Source organism: Gasterosteus aculeatus, chromosome 2 (assembly GCF_964276395.1).
Source record: "Gasterosteus aculeatus chromosome 2, fGasAcu3.hap1.1, whole genome shotgun sequence".
Classification (NCBI taxonomy): domain Eukaryota; kingdom Metazoa; phylum Chordata; class Actinopteri; order Perciformes; family Gasterosteidae; genus Gasterosteus; species Gasterosteus aculeatus.
Genome location: NC_135689.1, coordinates 21,593,479 through 21,607,856, shown reverse-complemented (window position 1 = coordinate 21,607,856; position 14,378 = coordinate 21,593,479). Strand labels below are relative to the sequence as shown.

Below are 14,378 nucleotides of genomic sequence, written 5' to 3'. Positions count from 1 at the left end.
GTCTTTTACAGATCGAAATGAAAAAGCTTACAGCACCTGGGATTCCCAGGCGGTCTTCCATCCAAGTACTAACCAGGCCCTACTCTGCTTAGCTTCTGAGATCAGACGAGATCAGGCGGAGCCAGAGAGGTATGGCCGTAAGCAACTGTATGTCCTCTTCCTAATCTTTTAAAATGTGTTAAAGGTTTTGTAGTTTTGACAAAGAAATGGAGTCACTTTCTAAGGCCTTCTCTGTGTCTTTTACAGATCGAAATGAAAAAGCTTACAGCACCTGGGATTCCCAGGCGGTCTTCCATCCAAGTACTAACCAGGCCCTACTCTGCTTAGCTTCTGAGATCAGACGAGATCAGGCGGAGCCAGAGAGGTATGGCCGTAAGCAACTGTATGTCCTCTTCCTAATCTTTTAAAATGTGTCAAAGGTTTTGGAGTTTTGATAATGAAAAAGGAGTCACTTTCTAATGCCTTCTCGATTTCTTCCAGAGAGAGAAATGAAAAAGCTTACGGCACCTGGGATTCCCAGGCGGTCTTCCATCCAAGTACTAACCAGGCCCTACTCTGCTTAGCTTCTGAGATCAGACGAGATCAGGCGGAGCCAGAGAGGTATGGCCGTAAGCAACTGTATGTCCTCTTCCTAATCTTTTAAAATGTGTCAAAGGTTTTGTAGTTTTGACAATGAAATGGAGTCACTTTCTAAGGCCTTCTCTGTGTCTTTTACAGATCGAAATGAAAAAGCTTACAGCACCTGGGATTCCCAGGCGGTCTTCCATCCAAGTACTAACCAGGCCCTACTCTGCTTAGCTTCTGAGATCAGACGAGATCAGGCGGAGCCAGAGAGGTATGGCCGTAAGCAACTGTATGTCCTCTACCTAATCTTTTAAAATGTGTCAAAGGTTTTGGAGTTTTGATAATGAAAAAGGAGTCACTTTCTAAGGCCTTCTCTGTGTCTTTTACAGATCGAAATGAAAAAGCTTACAGCACCTGGGATTCCCAGGCGGTCTTCCATCCAAGTACTAACCAGGCCCTACTCTGCTTAGCTTCTGAGATCTGACGAGATCAGGCGGAGCCAGAGAGGTATGGCCGTAAGCAACTGTATGTCCTCTACCTAATCTTTTAAAATGTGTCAAAGGTTTTGGAGTTTTGATAATGAAAAAGGAGTCACTTTCTAAGGCCTTCTCTGTGTCTTTTACAGATCGAAATGAAAAAGCTTACAGCACCTGGGATTCCCAGGCGGTCTTCCATCCAAGTACTAACCAGGCCCTACTCTGCTTAGCTTCTGAGATCAGACGAGATCAGGCGGAGCCAGAGAGGTATGGCCGTAAGCAACTGTATGTCCTCTTCCTAATCTTTTAAAATGTGTCAAAGGTTTTGGAGTTTTGATAATGAAAAAGGAGTCACTTTCTAATGCCTTCTCGATTTCTTCCAGAGAGAGAAATGAAAAAGCTTACGGCACCTGGGATTCCCAGGCGGTCTTCCATCCAAGTACTAACCAGGCCCTACTCTGCTTAGCTTCTGAGATCAGACGAGATCAGGCGGAGCCAGAGAGGTATGGCCGTAAGCAACTGTATGTCCTCTACCTAATCTTTTAAAATGTGTCAAAGGTTTTGTAGTTTTGACAATGAAATGGAGTCACTTTCTAAGGCCTTCTCTGTGTCTTTTACAGATAGAAATGAAAAAGCTTACGGCACCCGGGATTCCCAGGCGGTCTTCCATCCAAGTACTAACCAGGCCCTACTCTGCTTAGCTTCTGAGATCAGACGAGATCAGGCGGAGCCAGAGAGGTATGGCCGTAAGCAACTGTATGTCCTCTACCTAATCTTTTAAAATGTGTCAAAGGTTTTGTAGTTTTGACAATTAAATGGAGTCACTTTCTAAGGCCTTCTCTGTGTCTTTTACAGATCGAAATGAAAAAGCTTACAGCACCTGGGATTCCCAGGCGGTCTTCCATCCAAGTACTAACCAGGCCCTACTCTGCTTAGCTTCTGAGATCTGACGAGATCAGGCGGAGCCAGAGAGGTATGGCCGTAAGGAACTGTATGTCCTCTACCTAATCTTTTAAAATGTGTCAAAGGTTTTGGAGTTTTGACAATGAAATGGAGTCACTTTCTAAGTTCTTCTCTGTGTCTTTTACAGATCGAAATAAAAAAGCTTACAGCACCTGGGATTCCCAGGCGGTCTTCCATCCAAGTACTAACCAGGCCCTACTCTGCTTAGCTTCTGAGATCAGACGAGATCAGGCGGAGCCAGAGAGGTATGGCCGTAAGCAACTGTATGTCCTCTACCTAATCTTTTAAAATGTGTCAAAGGTTTTGTAGTTTTGACAATTAAATGGAGTCACTTTCTAAGGCCTTCTCTGTGTCTTTTACAGATCGAAATGAAAAAGCTTACAGCACCTGGGATTCCCAGGCGGTCTTCCATCCAAGTACTAACCAGGCCCTACTCTGCTTAGCTTCTGAGATCTGACGAGATCAGGCAGAGCCAGAGAGGTATGGCCGTAAGCAACTGTATGTCCTCTACCTAATCTTTTAAAATGTGTCAAAGGTTTTGGAGTTTTGACAATGAAATGGAGTCACTTTCTAAGTTCTTCTCTGTGTCTTTTACAGATCGAAATAAAAAAGCTTACAGCACCTGGGATTCCCAGGCGGTCTTCCATCCAAGTACTAACCAGGCCCTACTCTGCTTAGCTTCTGAGATCAGACGAGATCAGGCGGAGCCAGAGAGATATGGCCGTAAGCAACTGTATGTCCTCTTCCTAATCTTTTAAAATGTGTCAAAGGTTTTGGAGTTTTGATAATGAAAAAGGAGTCACTTTCTAATGCCTTCTCGATTTCTTCCAGAGAGAGAAATGAAAAATCTTACGGCACCTGGGATTCCCAGGCGGTCTTCCATCCAAGTACTAACCAGGCCCTACTCTGCTTAGCTTCTGAGATCTGACGAGATCAGGCGGAGCCAGAGAGGTATGGCCGTAAGCAACTGTATGTCCTCTACCTAATCTTTTAAAATGTGTCAAAGGTTTTGTAGTTTTGACAATTAAATGGAGTCACTTTCTAAGGCCTTCTCTGTGTCTTTTACAGATCGAAATGAAAAAGCTTACAGCACCTGGGATTCCCAGGCGGTCTTCCATCCAAGTACTAACCAGGCCCTACTCTGCTTAGCTTCTGAGATCAGACGAGATCAGGCGGAGCCAGAGAGGTATGGCCGTAAGCAACTGTATGTCCTCTTCCTAATCTTTTAAAATGTGTCAAAGGTTTTGGAGTTTTGATAATGAAAAAGGAGTCACTTTCTAATGCCTTCTCGATTTCTTCCAGAGAGAGAAATGAAAAAGCTTACAGCACCTGGGATTCCCAGGCGGTCTTCCATCCAAGTACTAACCAGGCCCTACTCTGCTTAGCTTCTGAGATCTGACGAGATCAGGCGGAGCCAGAGAGGTATGGCCGTAAGCAACTGTATGTCCTCTTCCTAATCTTTTAAAATGTGTTAAAGGTTTTGTAGTTTTGACAAAGAAATGGAGTCACTTTCTAAGGCCTTCTCTGTGTCTTTTACAGATCGAAATGAAAAAGCTTACAGCACCTGGGATTCCCAGGCGGTCTTCCATCCAAGTACTAACCAGGCCCTACTCTGCTTAGCTTCTGAGATCAGACGAGATCAGGCGGAGCCAGAGAGGTATGGCCGTAAGCAACTGTATGTCCTCTTCCTAATCTTTTAAAATGTGTCAAAGGTTTTGGAGTTTTGATAATGAAAAAGGAGTCACTTTCTAATGCCTTCTCGATTTCTTCCAGAGAGAGAAATGAAAAATCTTACGGCACCTGGGATTCCCAGGCGGTCTTCCATCCAAGTACTAACCAGGCCCTACTCTGCTTAGCTTCTGAGATCTGACGAGATCAGGCGGAGCCAGAGAGGTATGGCCGTAAGCAACTGTATGTCCTCTACCTAATCTTTTAAAATGTGTCAAAGGTTTTGTAGTTTTGACAATTAAATGGAGTCACTTTCTAAGGCCTTCTCTGTGTCTTTTACAGATCGAAATGAAAAAGCTTACAGCACCTGGGATTCCCAGGCGGTCTTCCATCCAAGTACTAACCAGGCCCTACTCTGCTTAGCTTCTGAGATCAGACGAGATCAGGCGGAGCCAGAGAGGTATGGCCGTAAGCAACTGTATGTCCTCTTCCTAATCTTTTAAAATGTGTCAAAGGTTTTGTAGTTTTGACAATGAAATGGAGTCACTTTCTAAGGCCTTCTCTGTGTCTTTTACAGATCGAAATGAAAAAGCTTACAGCACCTGGGATTCCCAGGCGGTCTTCCATCCAAGTACTAACCAGGCCCTACTCTGCTTAGCTTCTGAGATCAGACGAGATCAGGCGGAGCCAGAGAGGTATGGCCGTAAGCAACTGTATGTCCTCTACCTAATCTTTTAAAATGTGTCAAAGGTTTTGGAGTTTTGATAATGAAAAAGGAGTCACTTTCTAAGGCCTTCTCTGTGTCTTTTACAGATCGAAATGAAAAAGCTTACAGCACCTGGGATTCCCAGGCGGTCTTCCATCCAAGTACTAACCAGGCCCTACTCTGCTTAGCTTCTGAGATCAGACGAGATCAGGCGGAGCCAGAGAGGTATGGCCGTAAGCAACTGTATGTCCTCTTCCTAATCTTTTAAAATGTGTCAAAGGTTTTGGAGTTTTGATAATGAAAAAGGAGTCACTTTCTAATGCCTTCTCGATTTCTTCCAGAGAGAGAAATGAAAAAGCTTACGGCACCTGGGATTCCCAGGCGGTCTTCCATCCAAGTACTAACCAGGCCCTACTCTGCTTAGCTTCTGAGATCAGACGAGATCAGGCGGAGCCAGAGAGGTATGGCCGTAAGCAACTGTATGTCCTCTACCTAATCTTTTAAAATGTGTCAAAGGTTTTGTAGTTTTGACAATGAAATGGAGTCACTTTCTAAGGCCTTCTCTGTGTCTTTTACAGATAGAAATGAAAAAGCTTACGGCACCTGGGATTCCCAGGCGGTCTTCCATCCAAGTACTAACCAGGCCCTACTCTGCTTAGCTTCTGAGATCTGACGAGATCAGGCGGAGCCAGAGAGGTATGGCCGTAAGCAACTGTATGTCCTCTTCCTAATATTTTAAAATGTGTCAAAGGTTTTGGAGTTTAGATAATGAAAAAGGAGTCACTTTCTAATGCCTTCTCGATTTCTTCCAGAGAGAGAAATGAAAAAGCTTACGGCACCTGGGATTCCCAGGCGGTCTTCCATCCAAGTACTAACCAGGCCCTACTCTGCTTAGCTTCTGAGATCTGACGAGATCAGGCGGAGCCAGAGAGGTATGGCCGTAAGCAACTGTATGTCCTCTTCCTAATCTTTTAAAATGTGTCAAAGGTTTTGTAGTTTTGACAATGAAATGGAGTCACTTTCTAAGGCCTTCTCTGTGTCTTTTACAGATCGAAATAAAAAAGCTTACAGCACCTGGGATTCCCAGGCGGTCTTCCATCCAAGTACTAACCAGGCCCTACTCTGCTTAGCTTCTGAGATCAGACGAGATCAGGCGAAGCCAGAGAGGTATGGCCGTAAGCAACTGTATGTCCTCTTCCTAATATTTTAAAATGTGTCAAAGGTTTTGGAGTTTAGATAATGAAAAAGGAGTCACTTTCTAATGCCTTCTCGATTTCTTCCAGAGAGAGAAATGAAAAAGCTTACGGCACCTGGGATTCCCAGGCGGTCTTCCATCCAAGTACTAACCAGGCCCTACTCTGCTTAGCTTCTGAGATCAGACGAGATCAGGCGGAGCAAGAGAGGTATGGCCGTAAGCAACTGTATGTCCTCTTCCTAATCTTTTAAAATGTGTCAAAGGTTTTGTAGTTTTGACAATGAAATGGAGTCACTTTCTAAGGCCTTCTCTGTGTCTTTTACAGATCGAAATGAAAAAGCTTACAGCACCTGGGATTCCCAGGCGGTCTTCCATCCAAGTACTAACCAGGCCCTACTCTGCTTAGCTTCTGAGATCAGACGAGATCAGGCGGAGCCAGAGAGGTATGGCCGTAAGCAACTGTATGTCCTCTTCCTAATCTTTTAAAATGTGTCAAAGGTTTTGGAGTTTTGATAATGAAAAAGGAGTCACTTTCTAATGCCTTCTCGATTTCTTCCAGAGAGAGAAATGAAAAAGCTTACGGCACCTGGGATTCCCAGGCGGTCTTCCATCCAAGTACTAACCAGGCCCTACTCTGCTTAGCTTCTGAGATCTGACGAGATCAGGCGGAGCCAGAGAGGTATGGCCGTAAGCAACCGTATGTCCTCTTCCTAATCTTTTAAAATGTGTCAAAGGTTTTGTAGTTTTGACAATGAAATGGAGTCACTTTCTAAGGCCTTCTCTGTGTCTTTTACAGATCGAAATGAAAAAGCTTACAGCACCTGGGATTCCCAGGCGGTCTTCCATCCAAGTACTAACCAGGCCCTACTCTGCTTAGCTTCTGAGATCAGACGAGATCAGGCGGAGCCAGAGAGGTATGGCCGTAAGCAACTGTATGTCCTCTACCTAATCTTTTAAAATGTGTCAAAGGTTTTGGAGTTTTGATAATGAAAAAGGAGTCACTTTCTAAGGCCTTCTCTGTGTCTTTTACAGATCGAAATGAAAAAGCTTACAGCACCTGGGATTCGCAGGCGGTCTTCCATCCAAGTACTAACCAGGCCCTACTCTGCTTAGCTTCTGAGATCAGACGAGATCAGGCCGAGCCAGAGAGGTATGGCCGTAAGCAACTGTATGTCCTCTTCCTAATCTTTTAAAATGTGTCAAAGGTTTTGGAGTTTTGATAATGAAAAAGGAGTCACTTTCTAATGCCTTCTCGATTTCTTCCAGAGAGAGAAATGAAAAAGCTTACGGCACCTGGGATTCCCAGGCGGTCTTCCATCCAAGTACTAACCAGGCCCTACTCTGCTTAGCTTCTGAGATCAGACGAGATCAGGCGGAGCCAGAGAGGTATGGCCGTAAGCAACTGTATGTCCTCTACCTAATCTTTTAAAATGTGTCAAAGGTTTTGTAGTTTTGACAATGAAATGGAGTCACTTTCTAAGGCCTTCTCTGTGTCTTTTACAGATCGAAATGAAAAAGCTTACAGCACCTGGGATTCCCAGGCGGTCTTCCATCCAAGTACTAACCAGGCCCTACTCTGCTTAGCTTCTGAGATCTGACGAGATCAGGCGGAGCCAGAGAGGTATGGCCGTAAGCAACTGTATGTCCTCTTCCTAATCTTTTAAAATGTGTCAAAGGTTTTGTAGTTTTGACAATGAAATGGAGTCACTTTCTAAGGCCTTCTCTGTGTCTTTTACAGATCGAAATGAAAAAGCTTACAGCACCTGGGATTCCCAGGCGGTCTTCCATCCAAGTACTAACCAGGCCCTACTCTGCTTAGCTTCTGAGATCAGACGAGATCAGGCGGAGCCAGAGAGGTATGGCCGTAAGCAACTGTATGTCCTCTACCTAATCTTTTAAAATGTGTCAAAGGTTTTGGAGTTTTGATAATGAAAAAGGAGTCACTTTCTAAGGCCTTCTCTGTGTCTTTTACAGATCGAAATGAAAAAGCTTACAGCACCTGGGATTCGCAGGCGGTCTTCCATCCAAGTACTAACCAGGCCCTACTCTGCTTAGCTTCTGAGATCAGACGAGATCAGGCCGAGCCAGAGAGGTATGGCCGTAAGCAACTGTATGTCCTCTTCCTAATCTTTTAAAATGTGTCAAAGGTTTTGGAGTTTTGATAATGAAAAAGGAGTCACTTTCTAATGCCTTCTCGATTTCTTCCAGAGAGAGAAATGAAAAAGCTTACGGCACCTGGGATTCCCAGGCGGTCTTCCATCCAAGTACTAACCAGGCCCTACTCTGCTTAGCTTCTGAGATCAGACGAGATCAGGCGGAGCCAGAGAGGTATGGCCGTAAGCAACTGTATGTCCTCTACCTAATCTTTTAAAATGTGTCAAAGGTTTTGTAGTTTTGACAATGAAATGGAGTCACTTTCTAAGGCCTTCTCTGTGTCTTTTACAGATAGAAATGAAAAAGCTTACGGCACCTGGGATTCCTAGGCGGTCTTCCATCCAAGTACTAACCAGGCCCTACTCTGCTTAGCTTCTGAGATCTGACGAGATCAGGCGGAGCCAGAGAGGTATGGCCGTAAGCAACTGTATGTCCTCTACCTAATCTTTTAAAATGTGTCAAAGGTTTTGTAGTTTTGACAATTAAATGGAGTCACTTTCTAAGGCCTTCTCTGTGTCTTTTACAGATCGAAATGAAAAAGCTTACAGCACCTGGGATTCCCAGGCGGTCTTCCATCCAAGTACTAACCAGGCCCTACTCTACTTAGCTTCTGAGATCAGACGAGATCAGGCGAAGCCAGAGAGGTATGGCCGTAAGCAACTGTATGTCCTCTTCCTAATATTTTAAAATGTGTCAAAGGTTTTGGAGTTTAGATAATGAAAAAGGAGTCACTTTCTAATGCCTTCTCGATTTCTTCCAGAGAGAGAAATGAAAAAGCTTACGGCACCTGGGATTCCCAGGCGGTCTTCCATCCAAGTACTAACCAGGCCCTACTCTGCTTAGCTTCTGAGATCTGACGAGATCAGGCGGAGCCAGAGAGGTATGGCCGTAAGCAACTGTATGTCCTCTTCCTAATCTTTTAAAATGTGTCAAAGGTTTTGTAGTTTTGACAATGAAATGGAGTCACTTTCTAAGGCCTTCTCTGTGTCTTTTACAGATCGAAATGAAAAAGCTTACAGCACCTGGGATTCCCAGGCGGTCTTCCATCCAAGTACTAACCAGGCCCTACTCTGCTTAGCTTCTGAGATCAGACGAGATCAGGCGGAGCCAGAGAGGTATGGCCGTAAGCAACTGTATGTCCTCTTCCTAATCTTTTAAAATGTGTCAAAGGTTTTGTAGTTTTGACAATGAAATGGAGTCACTTTCTAAGGCCTTCTCTGTGTCTTTTACAGATCGAAATAAAAAAGCTTACAGCACCTGGGATTCCCAGGCGGTCTTCCATCCAAGTACTAACCAGGCCCTACTCTGCTTAGCTTCTGAGATCAGACGAGATCAGGCGAAGCCAGAGAGGTATGGCCGTAAGCAACTGTATGTCCTCTTCCTAATATTTTAAAATGTGTCAAAGGTTTTGGAGTTTAGATAATGAAAAAGGAGTCACTTTCTAATGCCTTCTCGATTTCTTCCAGAGAGAGAAATGAAAAAGCTTACGGCACCTGGGATTCCCAGGCGGTCTTCCATCCAAGTACTAACCAGGCCCTACTCTGCTTAGCTTCTGAGATCTGACGAGATCAGGCGGAGCCAGAGAGGTATGGCCGTAAGCAACTGTATGTCCTCTTCCTAATCTTTTAAAATGTGTCAAAGGTTTTGTAGTTTTGACAATGAAATGGAGTCACTTTCTAAGGCCTTCTCTGTGTCTTTTACAGATCGAAATGAAAAAGCTTACAGCACCTGGGATTCCCAGGCGGTCTTCCATCCAAGTACTAACCAGGCCCTACTCTGCTTAGCTTCTGAGATCAGACGAGATCAGGCGGAGCCAGAGAGGTATGGCCGTAAGCAACTGTATGTCCTCTTCCTAATCTTTTAAAATGTGTCAAAGGTTTTGGAGTTTTGATAATGAAAAAGGAGTCACTTTCTAATGCCTTCTCGATTTCTTCCAGAGAGAGAAATGAAAAAGCTTACGGCACCTGGGATTCCCAGGCGGTCTTCCATCCAAGTACTAACCAGGCCCTACTCTGCTTAGCTTCTGAGATCAGACGAGATCAGGCGGAGCAAGAGAGGTATGGCCGTAAGCAACTGTATGTCCTCTTCCTAATCTTTTAAAATGTGTCAAAGGTTTTGTAGTTTTGACAATGAAATGGAGTCACTTTCTAAGGCCTTCTCTGTGTCTTTTACAGATCGAAATGAAAAAGCTTACAGCACCTGGGATTCCCAGGCGGTCTTCCATCCAAGTACTAACCAGGCCCTACTCTGCTTAGCTTCTGAGATCAGACGAGATCAGGCGGAGCCAGAGAGGTATGGCCGTAAGCAACTGTATGTCCTCTTCCTAATCTTTTAAAATGTGTCAAAGGTTTTGGAGTTTTGATAATGAAAAAGGAGTCACTTTCTAATGCCTTCTCGATTTCTTCCAGAGAGAGAAATGAAAAAGCTTACGGCACCTGGGATTCCCAGGCGGTCTTCCATCCAAGTACTAACCAGGCCCTACTCTGCTTAGCTTCTGAGATCTGACGAGATCAGGCGGAGCCAGAGAGGTATGGCCGTAAGCAACCGTATGTCCTCTTCCTAATCTTTTAAAATGTGTCAAAGGTTTTGTAGTTTTGACAATGAAATGGAGTCACTTTCTAAGGCCTTCTCTGTGTCTTTTACAGATCGAAATGAAAAAGCTTACAGCACCTGGGATTCCCAGGCGGTCTTCCATCCAAGTACTAACCAGGCCCTACTCTGCTTAGCTTCTGAGATCAGACGAGATCAGGCGGAGCCAGAGAGGTATGGCCGTAAGCAACTGTATGTCCTCTTCCTAATCTTTTAAAATGTGTCAAAGGTTTTGGAGTTTTGATAATGAAAAAGGAGTCACTTTCTAATGCCTTCTCGATTTCTTCCAGAGAGAGAAATGAAAAAGCTTACGGCACCTGGGATTCCTAGGCGGTCTTCCATCCAAGTACTAACCAGGCCCTACTCTGCTTAGCTTCTGAGATCAGACGAGATCAGGCGGAGCAAGAGAGGTATGGCCGTAAGCAACTGTATGTCCTCTTCCTAATCTTTTAAAATGTGTCAAAGGTTTTGTAGTTTTGACAATGAAATGGAGTCACTTTCTAAGGCCTTCTCTGTGTCTTTTACAGATCGAAATGAAAAAGCTTACAGCACCTGGGATTCCCAGGCGGTCTTCCATCCAAGTACTAACCAGGCCCTACTCTGCTTAGCTTCTGAGATCAGACGAGATCAGGCGGAGCCAGAGAGGTATGGCCGTAAGCAACTGTATGTCCTCTTCCTAATCTTTTAAAATGTGTCAAAGGTTTTGGAGTTTTGATAATGAAAAAGGAGTCACTTTCTAATGCCTTCTCGATTTCTTCCAGAGAGAGAATTGAAAAAGCTTACGGCACCTGGGATTCCCAGGCGGTCTTCCATCCAAGTACTAACCAGGCCCTACTCTGCTTAGCTTCTGAGATCTGACGAGATCAGGCGGAGCCAGAGAGGTATGGCCGTAAGCAACTGTATGTCCTCTTCCTAATCTTTTAAAATGTGTCAAAGGTTTTGTAGTTTTGACAATGAAATGGAGTCACTTTCTAAGGCCTTCTCTGTGTCTTTTACAGATCGAAATGAAAAAGCTTACAGCACCTGGGATTCCCAGGCGGTCTTCCATCCAAGTACTAACCAGGCCCTACTCTGCTTAGCTTCTGAGATCAGACGAGATCAGGCGGAGCCAGAGAGGTATGGCCGTAAGCAACTGTATGTCCTCTTCCTAATCTTTTAAAATGTGTCAAAGGTTTTGTAGTTTTGACAATGAAATGGAGTCACTTTCTAAGGCCTTCTCTGTGTCTTTTACAGATCGAAATAAAAAAGCTTACAGCACCTGGGATTCCCAGGCGGTCTTCCATCCAAGTACTAACCAGGCCCTACTCTGCTTAGCTTCTGAGATCAGACGAGATCAGGCGAAGCCAGAGAGGTATGGCCGTAAGCAACTGTATGTCCTCTTCCTAATATTTTAAAATGTGTCAAAGGTTTTGGAGTTTAGATAATGAAAAAGGAGTCACTTTCTAATGCCTTCTCGATTTCTTCCAGAGAGAGAAATGAAAAAGCTTACGGCACCTGGGATTCCCAGGCGGTCTTCCATCCAAGTACTAACCAGGCCCTACTCTGCTTAGCTTCTGAGATCTGACGAGATCAGGCGGAGCCAGAGAGGTATGGCCGTAAGCAACTGTATGTCCTCTTCCTAATCTTTTAAAATGTGTCAAAGGTTTTGTAGTTTTGACAATGAAATGGAGTCACTTTCTAAGGCCTTCTCTGTGTCTTTTACAGATCGAAATGAAAAAGCTTACAGCACCTGGGATTCCCAGGCGGTCTTCCATCCAAGTACTAACCAGGCCCTACTCTGCTTAGCTTCTGAGATCAGACGAGATCAGGCGGAGCCAGAGAGGTATGGCCGTAAGCAACTGTATGTCCTCTTCCTAATCTTTTAAAATGTGTCAAAGGTTTTGGAGTTTTGATAATGAAAAAGGAGTCACTTTCTAATGCCTTCTCGATTTCTTCCAGAGAGAGAAATGAAAAAGCTTACGGCACCTGGGATTCCCAGGCGGTCTTCCATCCAAGTACTAACCAGGCCCTACTCTGCTTAGCTTCTGAGATCAGACGAGATCAGGCGGAGCAAGAGAGGTATGGCCGTAAGCAACTGTATGTCCTCTTCCTAATCTTTTAAAATGTGTCAAAGGTTTTGTAGTTTTGACAATGAAATGGAGTCACTTTCTAAGGCCTTCTCTGTGTCTTTTACAGATCGAAATGAAAAAGCTTACAGCACCTGGGATTCCCAGGCGGTCTTCCATCCAAGTACTAACCAGGCCCTACTCTGCTTAGCTTCTGAGATCAGACGAGATCAGGCGGAGCCAGAGAGGTATGGCCGTAAGCAACTGTATGTCCTCTTCCTAATCTTTTAAAATGTGTCAAAGGTTTTGGAGTTTTGATAATGAAAAAGGAGTCACTTTCTAATGCCTTCTCGATTTCTTCCAGAGAGAGAAATGAAAAAGCTTACGGCACCTGGGATTCCCAGGCGGTCTTCCATCCAAGTACTAACCAGGCCCTACTCTGCTTAGCTTCTGAGATCTGACGAGATCAGGCGGAGCCAGAGAGGTATGGCCGTAAGCAACCGTATGTCCTCTTCCTAATCTTTTAAAATGTGTCAAAGGTTTTGTAGTTTTGACAATGAAATGGAGTCACTTTCTAAGGCCTTCTCTGTGTCTTTTACAGATCGAAATGAAAAAGCTTACAGCACCTGGGATTCCCAGGCGGTCTTCCATCCAAGTACTAACCAGGCCCTACTCTGCTTAGCTTCTGAGATCAGACGAGATCAGGCGGAGCCAGAGAGGTATGGCCGTAAGCAACTGTATGTCCTCTTCCTAATCTTTTAAAATGTGTCAAAGGTTTTGGAGTTTTGATAATGAAAAAGGAGTCACTTTCTAATGCCTTCTCGATTTCTTCCAGAGAGAGAAATGAAAAAGCTTACGGCACCTGGGATTCCTAGGCGGTCTTCCATCCAAGTACTAACCAGGCCCTACTCTGCTTAGCTTCTGAGATCAGACGAGATCAGGCGGAGCAAGAGAGGTATGGCCGTAAGCAACTGTATGTCCTCTTCCTAATCTTTTAAAATGTGTCAAAGGTTTTGTAGTTTTGACAATGAAATGGAGTCACTTTCTAAGGCCTTCTCTGTGTCTTTTACAGATCGAAATGAAAAAGCTTACAGCACCTGGGATTCCCAGGCGGTCTTCCATCCAAGTACTAACCAGGCCCTACTCTGCTTAGCTTCTGAGATCAGACGAGATCAGGCGGAGCCAGAGAGGTATGGCCGTAAGCAACTGTATGTCCTCTTCCTAATCTTTTAAAATGTGTCAAAGGTTTTGGAGTTTTGATAATGAAAAAGGAGTCACTTTCTAATGCCTTCTCGATTTCTTCCAGAGAGAGAAATGAAAAAGCTTACGGCACCTGGGATTCCCAGGCGGTCTTCCATCCAAGTACTAACCAGGCCCTACTCTGCTTAGCTTCTGAGATCTGACGAGATCAGGCGGAGCCAGAGAGGTATGGCCGTAAGCAACTGTATGTCCTCTTCCTAATCTTTTAAAATGTGTCAAAGGTTTTGTAGTTTTGACAATGAAATGGAGTCACTTTCTAAGGCCTTCTCTGTGTCTTTTACAGATCGAAATGAAAAAGCTTACAGCACCTGGGATTCCCAGGCGGTCTTCCATCCAAGTACTAACCAGGCCCCACTCTGCTTAGCTTCTGAGATCAGACGAGATCAGGCGGAGCCAGAGAGGTATGGCCGTAAGCAACTGTATGTCCTCTACCTAATCTTTTAAAATGTGTCAAAGGTTTTGGAGTTTTGATAATGAAAAAGGAGTCACTTTCTAAGGCCTTCTCTGTGTCTTTTACAGATCGAAATGAAAAAGCTTACAGCACCTGGGATTCGCAGGCGGTCTTCCATCCAAGTACTAACCAGGCCCTACTCTGCTTAGCTTCTGAGATCAGACGAGATCAGGCCGAGCCAGAGAGGTATGGCCGTAAGCAACTGTATGTCCTCTTCCTAATCTTTTAAAATGTGTCAAAGGTTTTGGAGTTTTGATAATGAAAAAGGAGTCACTTTCTAATGCCTTCTCGATTTCTTCCAGAGAGA

At 44.5% G+C, this 14,378-nt stretch overlaps 61 non-coding genes across 61 annotated transcripts; all 61 read right to left on the bottom strand.

The window, feature by feature from the left end:
- Nucleotides 1-24: 24 nt before the first annotated feature.
- On the bottom strand, nucleotides 25-143 carry LOC144395323 (5S ribosomal RNA). Its single transcript, XR_013457457.1, has one exon. It is a non-coding gene; the product is annotated as a 5S ribosomal RNA (ribosomal RNA).
- A 116-nt stretch (nucleotides 144-259) lies between these two features.
- Nucleotides 260-378, bottom strand: LOC144395322 (5S ribosomal RNA). Its single transcript, XR_013457456.1, has one exon. It is a non-coding gene; the product is annotated as a 5S ribosomal RNA (ribosomal RNA).
- Nucleotides 379-495: 117 nt separating this feature from the next.
- LOC144401074 (5S ribosomal RNA) lies at nucleotides 496-614 on the bottom strand. Its single transcript, XR_013463009.1, has one exon. It is a non-coding gene; the product is annotated as a 5S ribosomal RNA (ribosomal RNA).
- Nucleotides 615-730: 116 nt separating this feature from the next.
- LOC144395321 (5S ribosomal RNA) lies at nucleotides 731-849 on the bottom strand. Its single transcript, XR_013457455.1, has one exon. It is a non-coding gene; the product is annotated as a 5S ribosomal RNA (ribosomal RNA).
- A 117-nt stretch (nucleotides 850-966) lies between these two features.
- Nucleotides 967-1,085, bottom strand: LOC144405030 (5S ribosomal RNA). The gene has a single exon (XR_013466972.1). It is a non-coding gene; the product is annotated as a 5S ribosomal RNA (ribosomal RNA).
- A 117-nt stretch (nucleotides 1,086-1,202) lies between these two features.
- On the bottom strand, nucleotides 1,203-1,321 carry LOC144395319 (5S ribosomal RNA). Its single transcript, XR_013457453.1, has one exon. It is a non-coding gene; the product is annotated as a 5S ribosomal RNA (ribosomal RNA).
- A 117-nt stretch (nucleotides 1,322-1,438) lies between these two features.
- On the bottom strand, nucleotides 1,439-1,557 carry LOC144401073 (5S ribosomal RNA). The gene has a single exon (XR_013463008.1). It is a non-coding gene; the product is annotated as a 5S ribosomal RNA (ribosomal RNA).
- A 116-nt stretch (nucleotides 1,558-1,673) lies between these two features.
- Nucleotides 1,674-1,792, bottom strand: LOC144396961 (5S ribosomal RNA). The gene has a single exon (XR_013459107.1). It is a non-coding gene; the product is annotated as a 5S ribosomal RNA (ribosomal RNA).
- A 116-nt stretch (nucleotides 1,793-1,908) lies between these two features.
- Nucleotides 1,909-2,027, bottom strand: LOC144398677 (5S ribosomal RNA). The gene has a single exon (XR_013460824.1). It is a non-coding gene; the product is annotated as a 5S ribosomal RNA (ribosomal RNA).
- Nucleotides 2,028-2,143: 116 nt separating this feature from the next.
- LOC144395318 (5S ribosomal RNA) lies at nucleotides 2,144-2,262 on the bottom strand. Its single transcript, XR_013457452.1, has one exon. It is a non-coding gene; the product is annotated as a 5S ribosomal RNA (ribosomal RNA).
- A 116-nt stretch (nucleotides 2,263-2,378) lies between these two features.
- On the bottom strand, nucleotides 2,379-2,497 carry LOC144397549 (5S ribosomal RNA). The gene has a single exon (XR_013459695.1). It is a non-coding gene; the product is annotated as a 5S ribosomal RNA (ribosomal RNA).
- Nucleotides 2,498-2,613: 116 nt separating this feature from the next.
- Nucleotides 2,614-2,732, bottom strand: LOC144398370 (5S ribosomal RNA). Its single transcript, XR_013460517.1, has one exon. It is a non-coding gene; the product is annotated as a 5S ribosomal RNA (ribosomal RNA).
- A 117-nt stretch (nucleotides 2,733-2,849) lies between these two features.
- Nucleotides 2,850-2,968, bottom strand: LOC144398283 (5S ribosomal RNA). The gene has a single exon (XR_013460430.1). It is a non-coding gene; the product is annotated as a 5S ribosomal RNA (ribosomal RNA).
- A 116-nt stretch (nucleotides 2,969-3,084) lies between these two features.
- On the bottom strand, nucleotides 3,085-3,203 carry LOC144395317 (5S ribosomal RNA). The gene has a single exon (XR_013457451.1). It is a non-coding gene; the product is annotated as a 5S ribosomal RNA (ribosomal RNA).
- Nucleotides 3,204-3,320: 117 nt separating this feature from the next.
- LOC144405029 (5S ribosomal RNA) lies at nucleotides 3,321-3,439 on the bottom strand. Its single transcript, XR_013466970.1, has one exon. It is a non-coding gene; the product is annotated as a 5S ribosomal RNA (ribosomal RNA).
- Nucleotides 3,440-3,555: 116 nt separating this feature from the next.
- LOC144395316 (5S ribosomal RNA) lies at nucleotides 3,556-3,674 on the bottom strand. Its single transcript, XR_013457450.1, has one exon. It is a non-coding gene; the product is annotated as a 5S ribosomal RNA (ribosomal RNA).
- A 117-nt stretch (nucleotides 3,675-3,791) lies between these two features.
- On the bottom strand, nucleotides 3,792-3,910 carry LOC144398282 (5S ribosomal RNA). The gene has a single exon (XR_013460429.1). It is a non-coding gene; the product is annotated as a 5S ribosomal RNA (ribosomal RNA).
- Nucleotides 3,911-4,026: 116 nt separating this feature from the next.
- LOC144395315 (5S ribosomal RNA) lies at nucleotides 4,027-4,145 on the bottom strand. The gene has a single exon (XR_013457449.1). It is a non-coding gene; the product is annotated as a 5S ribosomal RNA (ribosomal RNA).
- Nucleotides 4,146-4,261: 116 nt separating this feature from the next.
- On the bottom strand, nucleotides 4,262-4,380 carry LOC144395314 (5S ribosomal RNA). The gene has a single exon (XR_013457448.1). It is a non-coding gene; the product is annotated as a 5S ribosomal RNA (ribosomal RNA).
- Nucleotides 4,381-4,497: 117 nt separating this feature from the next.
- Nucleotides 4,498-4,616, bottom strand: LOC144395313 (5S ribosomal RNA). Its single transcript, XR_013457447.1, has one exon. It is a non-coding gene; the product is annotated as a 5S ribosomal RNA (ribosomal RNA).
- A 117-nt stretch (nucleotides 4,617-4,733) lies between these two features.
- On the bottom strand, nucleotides 4,734-4,852 carry LOC144401072 (5S ribosomal RNA). Its single transcript, XR_013463007.1, has one exon. It is a non-coding gene; the product is annotated as a 5S ribosomal RNA (ribosomal RNA).
- Nucleotides 4,853-4,968: 116 nt separating this feature from the next.
- LOC144401369 (5S ribosomal RNA) lies at nucleotides 4,969-5,087 on the bottom strand. Its single transcript, XR_013463304.1, has one exon. It is a non-coding gene; the product is annotated as a 5S ribosomal RNA (ribosomal RNA).
- Nucleotides 5,088-5,204: 117 nt separating this feature from the next.
- On the bottom strand, nucleotides 5,205-5,323 carry LOC144401358 (5S ribosomal RNA). The gene has a single exon (XR_013463293.1). It is a non-coding gene; the product is annotated as a 5S ribosomal RNA (ribosomal RNA).
- A 116-nt stretch (nucleotides 5,324-5,439) lies between these two features.
- Nucleotides 5,440-5,558, bottom strand: LOC144390788 (5S ribosomal RNA). The gene has a single exon (XR_013454617.1). It is a non-coding gene; the product is annotated as a 5S ribosomal RNA (ribosomal RNA).
- A 117-nt stretch (nucleotides 5,559-5,675) lies between these two features.
- On the bottom strand, nucleotides 5,676-5,794 carry LOC144397137 (5S ribosomal RNA). The gene has a single exon (XR_013459282.1). It is a non-coding gene; the product is annotated as a 5S ribosomal RNA (ribosomal RNA).
- A 116-nt stretch (nucleotides 5,795-5,910) lies between these two features.
- On the bottom strand, nucleotides 5,911-6,029 carry LOC144395312 (5S ribosomal RNA). The gene has a single exon (XR_013457446.1). It is a non-coding gene; the product is annotated as a 5S ribosomal RNA (ribosomal RNA).
- Nucleotides 6,030-6,146: 117 nt separating this feature from the next.
- On the bottom strand, nucleotides 6,147-6,265 carry LOC144401346 (5S ribosomal RNA). Its single transcript, XR_013463281.1, has one exon. It is a non-coding gene; the product is annotated as a 5S ribosomal RNA (ribosomal RNA).
- A 116-nt stretch (nucleotides 6,266-6,381) lies between these two features.
- LOC144395311 (5S ribosomal RNA) lies at nucleotides 6,382-6,500 on the bottom strand. Its single transcript, XR_013457445.1, has one exon. It is a non-coding gene; the product is annotated as a 5S ribosomal RNA (ribosomal RNA).
- Nucleotides 6,501-6,617: 117 nt separating this feature from the next.
- Nucleotides 6,618-6,736, bottom strand: LOC144399652 (5S ribosomal RNA). Its single transcript, XR_013461798.1, has one exon. It is a non-coding gene; the product is annotated as a 5S ribosomal RNA (ribosomal RNA).
- Nucleotides 6,737-6,853: 117 nt separating this feature from the next.
- Nucleotides 6,854-6,972, bottom strand: LOC144401071 (5S ribosomal RNA). Its single transcript, XR_013463006.1, has one exon. It is a non-coding gene; the product is annotated as a 5S ribosomal RNA (ribosomal RNA).
- Nucleotides 6,973-7,088: 116 nt separating this feature from the next.
- LOC144405028 (5S ribosomal RNA) lies at nucleotides 7,089-7,207 on the bottom strand. Its single transcript, XR_013466969.1, has one exon. It is a non-coding gene; the product is annotated as a 5S ribosomal RNA (ribosomal RNA).
- Nucleotides 7,208-7,323: 116 nt separating this feature from the next.
- LOC144395310 (5S ribosomal RNA) lies at nucleotides 7,324-7,442 on the bottom strand. Its single transcript, XR_013457444.1, has one exon. It is a non-coding gene; the product is annotated as a 5S ribosomal RNA (ribosomal RNA).
- A 117-nt stretch (nucleotides 7,443-7,559) lies between these two features.
- Nucleotides 7,560-7,678, bottom strand: LOC144399651 (5S ribosomal RNA). The gene has a single exon (XR_013461797.1). It is a non-coding gene; the product is annotated as a 5S ribosomal RNA (ribosomal RNA).
- A 117-nt stretch (nucleotides 7,679-7,795) lies between these two features.
- On the bottom strand, nucleotides 7,796-7,914 carry LOC144401070 (5S ribosomal RNA). Its single transcript, XR_013463005.1, has one exon. It is a non-coding gene; the product is annotated as a 5S ribosomal RNA (ribosomal RNA).
- Nucleotides 7,915-8,030: 116 nt separating this feature from the next.
- Nucleotides 8,031-8,149, bottom strand: LOC144397476 (5S ribosomal RNA). The gene has a single exon (XR_013459622.1). It is a non-coding gene; the product is annotated as a 5S ribosomal RNA (ribosomal RNA).
- Nucleotides 8,150-8,265: 116 nt separating this feature from the next.
- On the bottom strand, nucleotides 8,266-8,384 carry LOC144398330 (5S ribosomal RNA). Its single transcript, XR_013460477.1, has one exon. It is a non-coding gene; the product is annotated as a 5S ribosomal RNA (ribosomal RNA).
- A 117-nt stretch (nucleotides 8,385-8,501) lies between these two features.
- LOC144401335 (5S ribosomal RNA) lies at nucleotides 8,502-8,620 on the bottom strand. Its single transcript, XR_013463270.1, has one exon. It is a non-coding gene; the product is annotated as a 5S ribosomal RNA (ribosomal RNA).
- A 116-nt stretch (nucleotides 8,621-8,736) lies between these two features.
- On the bottom strand, nucleotides 8,737-8,855 carry LOC144395308 (5S ribosomal RNA). The gene has a single exon (XR_013457442.1). It is a non-coding gene; the product is annotated as a 5S ribosomal RNA (ribosomal RNA).
- Nucleotides 8,856-8,971: 116 nt separating this feature from the next.
- On the bottom strand, nucleotides 8,972-9,090 carry LOC144390787 (5S ribosomal RNA). The gene has a single exon (XR_013454616.1). It is a non-coding gene; the product is annotated as a 5S ribosomal RNA (ribosomal RNA).
- Nucleotides 9,091-9,207: 117 nt separating this feature from the next.
- LOC144401324 (5S ribosomal RNA) lies at nucleotides 9,208-9,326 on the bottom strand. The gene has a single exon (XR_013463259.1). It is a non-coding gene; the product is annotated as a 5S ribosomal RNA (ribosomal RNA).
- A 116-nt stretch (nucleotides 9,327-9,442) lies between these two features.
- LOC144395307 (5S ribosomal RNA) lies at nucleotides 9,443-9,561 on the bottom strand. Its single transcript, XR_013457441.1, has one exon. It is a non-coding gene; the product is annotated as a 5S ribosomal RNA (ribosomal RNA).
- Nucleotides 9,562-9,678: 117 nt separating this feature from the next.
- Nucleotides 9,679-9,797, bottom strand: LOC144397136 (5S ribosomal RNA). Its single transcript, XR_013459281.1, has one exon. It is a non-coding gene; the product is annotated as a 5S ribosomal RNA (ribosomal RNA).
- A 116-nt stretch (nucleotides 9,798-9,913) lies between these two features.
- On the bottom strand, nucleotides 9,914-10,032 carry LOC144395306 (5S ribosomal RNA). The gene has a single exon (XR_013457440.1). It is a non-coding gene; the product is annotated as a 5S ribosomal RNA (ribosomal RNA).
- A 117-nt stretch (nucleotides 10,033-10,149) lies between these two features.
- On the bottom strand, nucleotides 10,150-10,268 carry LOC144401313 (5S ribosomal RNA). Its single transcript, XR_013463248.1, has one exon. It is a non-coding gene; the product is annotated as a 5S ribosomal RNA (ribosomal RNA).
- Nucleotides 10,269-10,384: 116 nt separating this feature from the next.
- Nucleotides 10,385-10,503, bottom strand: LOC144395305 (5S ribosomal RNA). Its single transcript, XR_013457439.1, has one exon. It is a non-coding gene; the product is annotated as a 5S ribosomal RNA (ribosomal RNA).
- Nucleotides 10,504-10,620: 117 nt separating this feature from the next.
- On the bottom strand, nucleotides 10,621-10,739 carry LOC144398761 (5S ribosomal RNA). Its single transcript, XR_013460908.1, has one exon. It is a non-coding gene; the product is annotated as a 5S ribosomal RNA (ribosomal RNA).
- A 116-nt stretch (nucleotides 10,740-10,855) lies between these two features.
- On the bottom strand, nucleotides 10,856-10,974 carry LOC144395304 (5S ribosomal RNA). The gene has a single exon (XR_013457438.1). It is a non-coding gene; the product is annotated as a 5S ribosomal RNA (ribosomal RNA).
- A 117-nt stretch (nucleotides 10,975-11,091) lies between these two features.
- Nucleotides 11,092-11,210, bottom strand: LOC144401302 (5S ribosomal RNA). Its single transcript, XR_013463237.1, has one exon. It is a non-coding gene; the product is annotated as a 5S ribosomal RNA (ribosomal RNA).
- Nucleotides 11,211-11,326: 116 nt separating this feature from the next.
- LOC144395303 (5S ribosomal RNA) lies at nucleotides 11,327-11,445 on the bottom strand. Its single transcript, XR_013457437.1, has one exon. It is a non-coding gene; the product is annotated as a 5S ribosomal RNA (ribosomal RNA).
- A 116-nt stretch (nucleotides 11,446-11,561) lies between these two features.
- Nucleotides 11,562-11,680, bottom strand: LOC144390784 (5S ribosomal RNA). The gene has a single exon (XR_013454614.1). It is a non-coding gene; the product is annotated as a 5S ribosomal RNA (ribosomal RNA).
- Nucleotides 11,681-11,797: 117 nt separating this feature from the next.
- Nucleotides 11,798-11,916, bottom strand: LOC144401291 (5S ribosomal RNA). Its single transcript, XR_013463226.1, has one exon. It is a non-coding gene; the product is annotated as a 5S ribosomal RNA (ribosomal RNA).
- Nucleotides 11,917-12,032: 116 nt separating this feature from the next.
- Nucleotides 12,033-12,151, bottom strand: LOC144395302 (5S ribosomal RNA). The gene has a single exon (XR_013457436.1). It is a non-coding gene; the product is annotated as a 5S ribosomal RNA (ribosomal RNA).
- A 117-nt stretch (nucleotides 12,152-12,268) lies between these two features.
- LOC144397135 (5S ribosomal RNA) lies at nucleotides 12,269-12,387 on the bottom strand. Its single transcript, XR_013459280.1, has one exon. It is a non-coding gene; the product is annotated as a 5S ribosomal RNA (ribosomal RNA).
- Nucleotides 12,388-12,503: 116 nt separating this feature from the next.
- On the bottom strand, nucleotides 12,504-12,622 carry LOC144395301 (5S ribosomal RNA). Its single transcript, XR_013457435.1, has one exon. It is a non-coding gene; the product is annotated as a 5S ribosomal RNA (ribosomal RNA).
- Nucleotides 12,623-12,739: 117 nt separating this feature from the next.
- On the bottom strand, nucleotides 12,740-12,858 carry LOC144401280 (5S ribosomal RNA). The gene has a single exon (XR_013463215.1). It is a non-coding gene; the product is annotated as a 5S ribosomal RNA (ribosomal RNA).
- A 116-nt stretch (nucleotides 12,859-12,974) lies between these two features.
- On the bottom strand, nucleotides 12,975-13,093 carry LOC144395300 (5S ribosomal RNA). The gene has a single exon (XR_013457434.1). It is a non-coding gene; the product is annotated as a 5S ribosomal RNA (ribosomal RNA).
- A 117-nt stretch (nucleotides 13,094-13,210) lies between these two features.
- LOC144398760 (5S ribosomal RNA) lies at nucleotides 13,211-13,329 on the bottom strand. The gene has a single exon (XR_013460907.1). It is a non-coding gene; the product is annotated as a 5S ribosomal RNA (ribosomal RNA).
- Nucleotides 13,330-13,445: 116 nt separating this feature from the next.
- LOC144395299 (5S ribosomal RNA) lies at nucleotides 13,446-13,564 on the bottom strand. The gene has a single exon (XR_013457433.1). It is a non-coding gene; the product is annotated as a 5S ribosomal RNA (ribosomal RNA).
- A 117-nt stretch (nucleotides 13,565-13,681) lies between these two features.
- On the bottom strand, nucleotides 13,682-13,800 carry LOC144401269 (5S ribosomal RNA). The gene has a single exon (XR_013463204.1). It is a non-coding gene; the product is annotated as a 5S ribosomal RNA (ribosomal RNA).
- A 116-nt stretch (nucleotides 13,801-13,916) lies between these two features.
- On the bottom strand, nucleotides 13,917-14,035 carry LOC144397470 (5S ribosomal RNA). The gene has a single exon (XR_013459616.1). It is a non-coding gene; the product is annotated as a 5S ribosomal RNA (ribosomal RNA).
- Nucleotides 14,036-14,152: 117 nt separating this feature from the next.
- On the bottom strand, nucleotides 14,153-14,271 carry LOC144399650 (5S ribosomal RNA). Its single transcript, XR_013461796.1, has one exon. It is a non-coding gene; the product is annotated as a 5S ribosomal RNA (ribosomal RNA).
- Between the last annotated feature and the right edge of the window lie 107 nt (nucleotides 14,272-14,378).